This window comes from Conger conger, chromosome 15, assembly GCF_963514075.1.
Source record: "Conger conger chromosome 15, fConCon1.1, whole genome shotgun sequence".
Classification (NCBI taxonomy): domain Eukaryota; kingdom Metazoa; phylum Chordata; class Actinopteri; order Anguilliformes; family Congridae; genus Conger; species Conger conger.
In genome coordinates this window covers 8,587,773-8,600,418 of record NC_083774.1, presented here as the reverse complement: position 1 = coordinate 8,600,418, position 12,646 = coordinate 8,587,773, and the positions used below count along the sequence as shown (strand labels likewise).

General features: G+C 41.4%; 1 long non-coding RNA gene across 1 annotated transcript in view; it reads right to left on the bottom strand.

Annotated features, from left to right (window-relative positions):
* Positions 1-7,987: 7,987 nt before the first annotated feature.
* LOC133112138 (uncharacterized) overlaps positions 7,988-12,646 on the bottom strand; it is a 34,033-nt gene continuing 29,374 nt past the window's right edge. The window contains exons 2-3 of the long non-coding RNA XR_009705043.1: positions 10,439-10,600; positions 7,988-8,960 (exon numbers count right to left, since the gene is read on the bottom strand). This is a non-coding gene — a long non-coding RNA (uncharacterized LOC133112138). The remainder of the gene's footprint in view (positions 8,961-10,438; positions 10,601-12,646) is intronic.

Genomic DNA, 12,646 nt, shown 5'->3' with positions numbered 1-12,646 from the left:
GGAGACGGGGGGGCGGTCGGGCTGTACGGAGAGGCACACAGCGCCGGTCAGTAGCGGACGAGGTCACGGCACAGCAGTGAAACGTGCCTGTCAGGTACAGAGAAAGAACAACACAGACTCTGTCCTTCCTGCAGCCTGTGGCGGGGGCTGTCTGGGTCCACACAGGCCAGGGAGGTTGTGCCCTGTGCAGTCAAGGAAACTGGCTCTCACACAAACCATGGGAACTACAGCGCACCGCAAAACACACACACACACTCACACACATGCGCACACGCATGCACACACGCGCACACACGCACACACGCACACACGCGCACACGCACACACATGCACACACGCATGCACACACGCGCACACACATGAACGCACACACACACGCACACGCACACACATCCACACACGCATGAACACACGCCCACGCCAACACACACACACGAACATCAGCACACGCAACACTGGCAGTGCAGGCTTGCAGAGAAAATATTACAAAGGGGAAATTTAGTTGAATTTTGAAGAGAAACAATGCAATGGTGTAAAACAATTCCTATCAGTGGAATTGGGGTTTCTGTATACAATCTAAATTAAATTGTTTCATCTCATCCAAGCCATATTTTCATATGAAAAATGAGGAACTCAAACACATTTGGGAAACTGTTGTCGAAGGTTATATTAAGTTGTGACAACTTGCAGGGTTAAGTGTAAATAATATTTCACTAAATCATAAATTATAATACAAGTCTACAGAAGAGTAATCAACATAACAATGGCAACAAGCAAAAATATTTTGACAGCCCTTAATATGACCACTAATGAACAGCACTTTGGAGCCCTGAAGCTAAGACTGAGCTTTGACCAAATGCTCAGGAAATTTATGCGGTGAAATGAAATGCAACTAATGATGGAGGATGACTGTAGCATTGCAGAGGATTCACCTTCCAGTTTTGAAAGAAAACTACACTATTTCTGGACGCAATGTGCAATTTATAAACTATATTAATAAATAAAGGTACAAAAAATATCTGGAGTCATCATTCAGTTTAATCATTTATGCAAAAAATGTTTATCAATTTCACATAAAGAAAATTGAGTATTATGTTCTCACATCATTGAAACATCACATAGCAAAGACAAGAACTTGATTACATTTTTGAAACCCAGTGTTTGATGCCATTCTTTAAAAATACTTTTCCCAAGCCTTTTTGATATTTTGCATGAATACAAAGGTTTCAAATAGATATTGTGGCTGAAGGAATAGTATTCATGATGAAAGACAAACTGAAGGCAACCATTTAAAATAAATAAAAAACAAAACAACGGGCAGTAATGTTAAATTCGTATTGTTAAAACCACTTGCCATATAGTTACATTATGGTTAAATATAAGCCTGTAGTAAATATTTCCGAGTGAAACATATTTTCATCGCACCGCTTGGAGTATGACCAACTGTTTATTACACACCAATAATATCCCCTTACATAAATCAACATGAAAAATGTGTTTCTTTTTATATGAGTATTCACTCAGGTATGGAACACATAAAATGCATTCTACACCCAAAAATAGCGCAACTGGCAAAAGGCCACCTATTGTTTAATAACATTGGATTAATATTAACCCACTTAACACTGCTGTGGTATTTGAAACGAAGCAGTCTGGATCTCGCACGTACTTTTCCTTGACCTCTGGCTCCGGGGAGGTTTTGAAGCCTAACCTACGGTTCCTATTCGGAAAAGGCAGCCCACCTGGCAAGGAAGCTTCTTGTAACTGTGCGTAACAATGCAGGAAGACTTTTTTTAAAAAGTAGTGACTCACTGCTTTTTAATTTTGGCATTTCACTCGCCTGAAAAATGATGCCCGTTTCCTTTGGCGACGGCCGGGAGTGAACCCGGACACTACCCATGCCAATGACACGCCGTCGCGTGATATCAGCTACTCTGGTCTGTGCCTCAACTTGACCTCTGTTTCAAACGAAGGAAGGCGCATACTTTCAATTTGTGGTCTATAACAATTTAGTTTTTTTCCATCGTTCCAAAAAAAAAAAAAAAAGCAGCAGCACACGAATACGAGTCTAAAACAATTTCCTTTGTTGCGACTATATTATGTTCCTCAAGGCAGTTGAATGTCATAATATGGTATTTAGATCAGGACGAAATTGACAACTGAAATCTGAATTGCCAAAATGAAGTGACAAAAATAACAACACAGAAATTGTACACCAATCTAGAACTCAACCAAAAAAAAAACCGTGTGCAGAGTAGCCGTATTAAGGAAAAAAGGAATAAATTAAAATACAAGGACATTAGGTTACAATCCCGCACAAGCAATATTAAATTCTGAATTCATGACATTTCACAAGAATCATTAAATGCATTAGATGCGCATACAGTATACCCCTTCTTTCTCTGCAAAATGCCTACAGAAAAATAAACACAAGAGGTAAAAGTTATAAAATGTACAACCTTCAGGAACAATGAATCTATCCAAAATATTGATTACAATACAGATTTATGCATGTAGCAACGGTTCTACGGTAATTAGAGAAAGTAACTAATATACATTTTATTATTATGATCATATTATTGGCATATTATTAAAATGAAATCCATGATTTAATCATTTAATTTGTAGCAGTGCGCACTTTGTTTTTCTCAGTGGCCCCGTTTTGGAAACTGGACGTAAAACAAAAATAAATCCATTCGGATGTATACCTACAAGACAGCGTCATATGGAATTACACATGCCCGTTGACTGAAAGAGAATGCACAGGCTGCATCCAAATGTCTAATTCCTTCTGAGAGCCTAAAACACTTATAAAAATTCTAGGATGGAGGTAACTGATGAAAACGTGATTCCAGATATTACTCGTATGAGCGGATGCAGCGCTGCGTCGTTGGAGGAAGACAGCTGGACGAACCTGAGGTGAAGAGGAGAGGTCCGGCTTCAGAAGACCCACAGTCAGTCATTATATCATATTATATTATGGAGAAATAGAATGACCAGTCAACTAAAAAAGCGTCTACATTGGTCACACAAATAGGCCCTCACTGCAAATATTTAACAGTAGGCCAAGTGCTGTCCATCGTCGATGACATATTTTATAAGGAGAACACCGTATTATATGCAGTTAATCAGTCCAATATTTAGGTTATAGAAAGTCTAAAATTGTTTCATTGACAAAATAAAACGGACATAAATAATTTATTTAAGTCACATCAGGATACTTGAAGAAAAGCCTGTCCGTATCTATCGTGTTGTGAAAATGTTATGACATTGGTTATTGAGAAACGTCAATTATTAAAAATAAGTACGTCAAAAATAAAATTGCATTCATCTTCTTTTTTTTTCTTTTTTATGAATTAGTTCTCAGGAAACGGTGAATCTCAATCTTCTCAGTAAATTGTCCGCATATTAGAAAGCGCTTCCCCTCTAATTTAGTCCTCCATTTAACCATAGGAGATATCAATCGCTATGATAAGATAGGTACAAATTCAAACCGAAATAAACACACAGCATTGTGATATTACAGTGTGTTTATTTTCTTGAAACTCATGTGCAATTAGCAAGTTCCTTTCCATAAGCACAAAGTCGCATTGGGACGGAGACAATGCCACTTGTGATACGCATGCGCACTTCATATTATCCACGCTCTATTAGAGAGGGCATCAAATTAGACAAAATACAAAATCGTGCACTTTTGATGAAGTGCAAATATTCTGTTAAGAGGAATATGTTTTTTGGAAAGAAGAGCCCTCTGTTCCAACGAGCTTTCATGGAAAAAGGATGCGTCTCACATTCACTCTGATCTGATATGGAATAAACTCCATGTCGTGACAACTTCCCTCGTTCAGCAGGTCGGTGCACCATCCGTACTCAACATTTCTACCACCGCGCGCGCGCACGCACACACACACACACACACAGACAAACACACACACACACACACACACACACAGAAAGAGAACAGACTTTGGTCTACAGATAGGCCTCCAGGTGGCGTTAAATCTACTTCACCACAGCTTTAACTTCAGCCTTAAAACTGGGATCATCATTTTACCGTTTCAGATTGAGCAAAGCTGTTATTCATCAAGCCAAAAAGCTGAAACGAGCAAACTTGGAAAATACAGCTACGATGCCATTTCCTTATAGCCCACCTGACATCCAAACGTCATACAAAACATCATGAATCACTTTGTAGACTATGTAAAGTGGAATATACATATTTCTTAAAAGACCAAAGTTCATACAGTAGGTGTAGGCAGAGCAAGGCTAATCTTGAAATACAGACAGACACACAGAGACATGCCATGCTGAGCAAGTTGTCCTACAGACACTTCATTGCATTACAATGTCATTTGCATCCAACAAAGTGGGCCTACTACAGGAGAAAACAATTGGTGTATGTAATATATTAGTATAGTCATATCAACGGCCCTGTGCATCCACCCAGGCACAGTTGGGGGGTTGATGTTGAGCTGACCCTCAGGTGAAGCAGTGGTGAGAGGTCAGGGTTCATACAAAAGGTCTGCATAAACTGAGGACTGACACTTGCACCACATGGAGATTTACAAAAGTAAAATGTATAAAAATGAATGCTCATAAACATTAAAATATTTCATTAGGTCATTAAAACTGCATCAAACACAATGACATGAAGCATTTGCCAACTGATTTCAGTGCTTTCAAATTTCAATGTTACTGTACAAATTTAGGATTTTTAAAAACTTGATAATTTCATGATGATACCTGATAACTTCAACTACAGTTAAGTGAAAACTGTCGGACTATACAACTATACAACATAAAATATTTCAGGACTACGGTAGTTGGATATAAAAATATTGATTCAGAAGAAAGAACAGGAATGGCATTTCAACAAAAATTGGGAAGAATTCCAGCTTAGGCTCTAGATCCAAACAATCACAAAGCTACACAGGCCCACATATCAACCAGATCAACCACACATAGACTGTGCATGCACACAACAAATCAACCAAACACCAAACACACTGTAGACTGTGCATGTACACAGCAAAACAACCAAACACCAAACACACTGTAGACTGTGCAATGAAAGCGTGCATTGTTCAGTTCCAGTTCCGGTGACCCCAGCCCTCTCTCTCCCACATAAAAATGCAGTTTGTGCGTTCATCTATCGCTTGGCACCACATCACAGGTTTTCAGCATGTCTGCTTTGACGTCTGGATGTCTCCCCAAACGCAAATCTCTGCAAAGCCACAGGTAAAACATTTTCTACACAGCTGCAAGTCAGTGAATATCAATGCAATTTTTTTTTTTTTTTTTTTTTATACAGTAGGCCAAGTGCTTCCCATTATCATTGCCATATTTTATATTTTATAGGAGGACATAAAATTAAATTCTGCGAGTCAGTGGTGATTCCAAAAAATTCAATAGCGAAAGGAAGTGCATGTTCTAACCTATGTAAAACAGAACACGGGCACAATATGAACTACTGTGCAGGGATTGATTATTTGTGGGAAAGGTACATAACCTCGGCACATCTCCCTCTCGACTTCTTATTAGAAAACTTCAATTACGGAATTACAAACCGGAATCCACCTTTTGATATTTATATACTTCAATATTTCACTGAAGGCTGTTAAAGACTCTCATTCAATCACAGATGGGTAGGTTTTCATCAGTTTGTCAGAATTAAAAAATGCAACAATCACCGAGAAATAGATCAATGTGAGATCTGAAATCAAAGGAAATCACTTTATTCATGTACATAAATTAAAGAATGAAATAAGCACATCATGAACACACCGTTACTAGACGGGTTTATTCCTACAGAACGCGAGGCTAAAGGATAGCACTCTGTCGGAATAAATATTTGGTTAAGGCGTAAATACACAGATGCGCACACTGCAGCCATCAGCATGCATGTTCTCCAGTGAACTACCTATTGCTCAAAGCTGAGTGCAGAAATGCATCCAATTCTGATTTCCATCCTTTCCCGAATGTTGTAAATCCAAGAGCCGAGAACATTAGTTCCAAATATTGCTTTGGAGCTGAGCATGTTTGTTTTTTTTCGAATCTACTCTCTTTCATCTAGGAAACAAATTTGGCCCAAAAATTATAATGTTTTGAAAAATTATGTTAAAATCATTATATTCTACACTCACTGAGCAAATTAAGTAGACCTGTACACCAGCTTGTTGATGCAAATATCTAATCAGCCAATCATGTGACAGCAACAAAATGTGTAAAAGCATGCAGACGTGGTCAAGAGGATCAGCTGTTTTTCAGACCAATTGTCAGAATGGGGAAGAAATGTGATCCAAGTGACTTTGAGCGTGGAATGATTATTGGTGCCAGACAGGGTGGTTTGAGTATCTCAAAAACTGCTGATGTCCTGAGAATTTCACACACAACAGTCACTAGGGATTGCAGAGAATGGTGCGAAAAACAATAAAAACATTGAATGATCAGCAAGTTCTGCAGGTAAGAACATGTTAATAAGAGAGTCAGAGGAAAAGGGCCAGACAGGACAAAGCTGACAAGAAGGTGACTAACACAAATGCATGCATTACAACTGTGGTATGCAGAAGAGCATCTCTGAACACAACCTCTAAGAGAACAGACTACAGCAGCAGAAGACCAATAAGTAAAAAAATAATAATTTACTTCATAATAAACACCTAATAAAGTGCTCAGAGTGTATAATAAATATAAAAATTATTCTTCATAAATAATCCTATCATTAGTGTGTATAGTAATCAATAACATTTAAATTAACTGCTTCAGAAAGCTGGTATGGCAGCTTCACCTACACTTGTGATGAACAGACACAGGGCTGTTTGTGAGAGGGTTGAGCGGGAGGTCTCTAAGCTAATATAACCCTTAGTGAGGGTCGTGAAAACAGTAACCAGAGAAGGAGCGCTGAGACGTCCCAGGACCTGCTGCTCATCGTGGGGCAGCAGGGACAGCAGAGGGCCCTTATCAGGCCCTGTCAGTCACAAATCACCAGCAGCAAGTCCAGCCCTGTGGCCCCAGCCCACAGACAGCCCGGGCCCCAGCCCACAGCCAACCCTGGCCCCAGCCCACAGCCAGCCTGCACGCTCTGGACCCAGGGAACAAATAAACATCACTGCCCACTTCTGTACACACTCCCAACCACAGATCTCAATCAGACACATTTCACCTCATTAGAAAGGCGGATGTGGAGGGGGTGGGGGTGCAGCCTATATTGATATTTGATACGTAATATAAACTCCCGTGAAATCCATGAGTCCGTTTATTTATTTAAACTGACTTATGGATTTCACCGAGAATACCTACATTGGCTGTATCTAAAATGTTTTGCGTTTTATCAAATATGCGTGATATGTGTATCAATAATAGTCTGACCATTAGTGAACATGGATATCCGATACATCGCCCACTTTATGTAAAACATTACTAATTCTCCAAAATGATCCATCATGGCTTGCTATCGACCACAATTTTGGTGTCAACTGATGTTTTTGCACACTATATCATGACGACCTCATGGCGGGACTGAAAACTGCCCATCCATTCTCTATTTATTATCCCCCCCGTCCATTTCCCCAATCCCCAAAACAACTCCGAGGCACACGGCTGGACTTAAATGGATTTTAAGTGTAACCAGATTTGATAGCAGCATTAAAAAGGAAAGTTGTATTTACTTTGAAACTGAATGGATGTTACGAAGAACACTTTCTAATTTACGGTCTTAGTTTCATTCCAAAGTTAGAGATAATGGCAACTACATAGAAATAAAAAAGTTATATCCATTAAAAAATAAAAAATAAACTAATTCTGTAGACTTTGACACACACACACACACACACACACACACACACACACACACACACACACACACACACACACACACACACACACGGAGGGAGGGGGAGGGGGAGAGGGAGAGAGGGAGAGGGAGAGGGGGAGAGAGAGAGAGAGAGAGAGAGAGCCATTTCTGTCAATACCCCTTCAGATGCTACGTCAGAGTGATATTATCTTTTACAGGGCACCCTGCAAAGCTGCAACACCAAGATTTAAAACACACATTCAGAATCAGAACATTACAAACAGTAACCGCTTAATCCTAACCCCAGCACTGGCATCAAGGTATGGCATATTAACGAGCAAGTACCACAAATACATTGACGTATTCTCACAGCAAAGCCTGCAGTATTTTTAGTAGGGATGCTTTACAAAAGAATCTTTCCATTTCCTCACACGAGCCACCAGCGGTTGTGGTGCCCATGACCTCTGCGATGGTAAATTCCCCCTGAACTAAATAAAAGTGGCTGAAGAGGGAGAGAGCATAAATCACCCAGCCCTGACAGAGACCACCTGGTGTTCAGGCCAGGGCCCAGGCATTACGAGCCTGTTCTCCAGTGGTCCAGTCTGCACATCCAAATCTTCATTTTATGGGGAGGACAAGGAAGGAGATATCACTTCATGAGAATCTGATTCAACTTCCCTCCTCCTCCTCCTCCAAACATCTAACATTACAACTGGACAGGGCATTCCTCGCTCTCCCTCTCTTGTTTTTCTCCCATAGAAATTAATCTCCAATTAGAGGTTGCCTGAGAAGAGATGGAGAAGCAGAGATAGCTGGCTTTTCTTGGGTTCACCGCGTTTCAGGGGAGAAGTTCCCAAAGCTACACTTTTGAGAGTCGTCATACCAACCGACAGATCAGCAGACACGAAGACGCTGGGGGACGAGTGAGTCACAGCAGTTGGGTTGCCATAGAAACTGCACTCCACTTCCAGAGCCGGGAAGACACGGGGTGGGGCTGACGGTTTACACACAGTTCAGAACTCAAATGTCAGTTTTATCGATGTGGACTCCAATCTGATCGAGGAGAAATCCCAAGTAACCTCTCCTGTCCAGGCAGACTTCAGGAGCGTTCATTTTGAGTAGGTTCACGTCCTTAATTATGACTCCAAAACAAAGAAACAATTTCATTCTGTAAAGTCAAATAAAGGAAAAAACATTTAAACATCTGAAGGATAGCAATACATTTAGCAACAGCAGCATATTCACAAATGCATTGCATAGATTGGGATTGTTGGCATGGAAGGTCGGTGGTTCAAGCCCCGGTGTAGCCACGATAAGGGCCCAACACTGCATTGCTCCAGGGGGAGGTTGTCCCCTGCTTAATACAATAAACTCCAAGTCACTGTTGATAAAAGAATCAGCAAAATAAATTACTATTATTCCTCAATTCCTACATTCTCTTGTAAAGCATAAATGTACTTAAAGAGTACAGTGCCGAACCTGAACAGCACAGTCATAACTGTCCAGATGGTGATATGAGAGAGAGAAAGAGAGCAAGAGAGAAAAGAAAGAGAGCGAGTGTGAGAGGTTTTGGTGAATCCTGATCCTGGCTTCCTTGTGGTTCCCGGTCTGCTCTCCTTGACCCATTCGACCACAGGGCATCCCATTCCACCACAGCCTAATGCACTGCACGCCCAAAATACACTCCGCAGTTGGACAATGCACAGTGCTCCCAATCAACAGCAAGACTTCCCCAGGGCCTGGGGGAGTTTGCGGAACACACTGGTTTCATAAGAAAATAAAATAAATTAAAGCAGCGATTTTAAAACAACATCGAGATTGCATTCCTGAGGTTTGAAATGCAAACTAGTCCCCTGATTTCATTAAAAGCACCACAGCACTACTGGATGTTGCCTCCATTTGCTTGTGAAAACCGCCCCAAATTTCTAACGGCACTGCAGAGCATAGAGTTTTACAGAAATAGGCCAGCACAACCCATTTCCTGCAAAAACCGCCGGGTTTAGTTAATATATATTTTTACAATAAACAAGAAGGAGAATGCGGGTAGAGCGCTGCCCACGGTGTCAGAGAACGGAGAACACTGGAGCGGATTCAGCACACACCTCTCCACATGAGAATAAAACACGTCGCCTTCACAGACCAATCACAGTCACATAATCCATAATCAAATTCAGCAGTCAAATCACCCGGCAGAATACTTGAGTGAATTCGCCACGGGTAGATCCAGTAAAAATTGATCGACATTCCCATGTCAATGTGAATGATAGAGCAAAAAAACCACAGCATTATCAATCATGTGGCTTCTCTTCAGATCACAAGTCACAATAGATATTCAATTCCTTATAAAAAGTGCAGCTTTTCATAATATTTATGCAAGAGACAGTGGTGTAGCGGCATTCTTAACATTGTTCAACACATGGCTCTAGATTGCCGTATGACAGCATTAACAGATGTTCGTTCCATTTGTCCTTGCTGGGGGAAAGGAAAACCTTTAATTAGAAGTGATTTTGCCATCCACCCCCATCAATAAGCACTAAATAACATCACTCCACAACACACATGCAGTTACAACATACCAGGGAGCAACAGGTGGGGATTTAACAACTGAGCGCATGACTGCAGTGATACCGTATTGCTGCTTCTAACCCGGTTTCTGCGAGGAGTTTGTGCAGGCGTGTGATGCAGCTAGGAAAGGGCCATGTTTCTTCTCCTCCAGGAAGTCTTGACATCGCTGGTATTCCAGCAACAATTCAGTGGACAGGTCTCATCCATCTCAGTGACTCCAGCTATCCCTGCAATGCCTCATGGCTTCAGAAACCAAAAGCAGTTTGAAAATAAAGAAAAAACGTTGACTTCATATTATTCCACCTATTTATGTTTACTGCAGAGCACCCGAGATAGAGGGAACTGAAGGCTCACACTTTGATAAGGGTGTCGACTGCTTTTTTCACCTTAGTAAATCCAAACAGGTTATCAAACTGCAATCCACACTCAAGATGAACAGTGGTATGAGTGATTATTAGGTTAATTTGTTGAGGGCAAAATTAATACTGGAAATAATGGGACATACATAAACTGTAAAGATGTCATCCATAGTTTCCAAATGTTTCCTCAGTGAGCAAAGACCATTTGAGCATTTATATTTGGAGAATGAAACTAAACAATGAGTTGTTTAGTCTCAGACTAGGCCTGTTTGTGACATTCGGCCTTTAAAGTGGAGGTAACAAATGCACACCATTAACCATTTTGTGATTGCTTACGTCTGTACGCACCCGTTCCAATTACCCAGCTAATTTGATTGCATATGGTAGCCTAAAAAGTCTGAAGGATTAATATTTTTTGGAGCTTGCTGTAAATATGCTGCAGATGTCCGCACATCATTTGCAAATTTATCACAAATTAATTGATGAGCGAAAGGCCCTCAGGATTTCATCTGGCCTAACGTACGCATTCAGGGAGGCTGCTGTAAGCATTTGTTTAATCCTATACGACGCTAATGTTTGGCCTTTCCCTTTCAAATTTGTGGGAACCCAAGTCGTTATGCGAACAGTCAACGTGGAGCCTTTGGGAGTCGGTGGTTCCACGTTCTCGTCACCAAATTCTCAGACATCACGGAGACCCTTTTTAATTAATAAGGACCCTAAACGGGGACAATAATGGTTTTAAATGGCAGTTTGAGCCGTGAGATAAAACCGGGGTTTTCGTGCTCGGCCACCATTTTGCTGCGATAACAAACTGCTGACATCAAAGCCCTTCTTTGTAGATAATAAGACTGTTTTAACTGGCCTCCAACAACAATGCTCTAATGGGTAAAAATTATTCTGCGGCTTTCTGAGCAGTTCCTTTTCAAATACGGAACTCTCCCCCCCCCCTTCCCTCTCTGTTTTTCCTCCCCTTTACCTTGGGAGGACTGTGAGGTGGTGGGACACAGACGGAGCAGTAGGGGGGGGGGGATATGGGGCTTGCACGCAATGGCCCTGTGTCAGATAAGGGGCTGCAGCGGTGGAGGGGGAGGGGGACGGCGGGGGGGGGGGGGTTGAGGCGGCCTGCTGATTGCTGGTGCGGGGCTCTCCACATTAAAGCCCCGCTCTCCTCCGGGGAAGGGAATCCAGGCCGCTCGGTAAACACGGAAGGCTGGAAAAGAACTCCCAAGCCAGGCCTTCAGCTCTGGCTCCTGTCCAGTCCTTGTTCCTCCTAACAAGTCTGTCAGCAGAAGACCGCACAGGGCCTTGTAGCACTTAGCCACTCTTCCCCTGTTTTCTGTGATTGAAAAGGCAAATTAATCTCCGCGTGCCCGCTGTAATGATCCTACACATCACTCAGGACAGCTCAGGGTTTTATTAGGGAGTGATTTAAGACAATTTAGCCCCATGTTACCCCTGGCCACATGCTCACACTGCCAAACCTTTCTCAATAGCTCTCATCATAAGGCAATGAGTGCTCTGATTACATTCATTATGCATGCATTAATTATGCCTTCATTGCCTGCCTGCATCTCACTCAATCTGCTTCATATATTGAAAAAAATAAAAAAATAAATAAACAATGGGCCAGTTATTATAATACTAAGTATCCACTTAAAGCATACATAATATTTGACACTTAGAGAATATAGATATATGGCAAAGATGAAAATGATATTGGGAATACGTTAACGCACTTTAATGTACAGGAACTACCCATTGTCCTATGAGGACAGAGCACAGATCTGCCGATGCCTGGTTACTTTATCAAGACTATTTGACAGCCTAATAACAATTCTAATAATATCCCCTGCTGACAGATCCTGACATCACGTCCCCATCATTAAAAACTGATCCAATTACAATGATATGGCACATTCCCCAACCAATA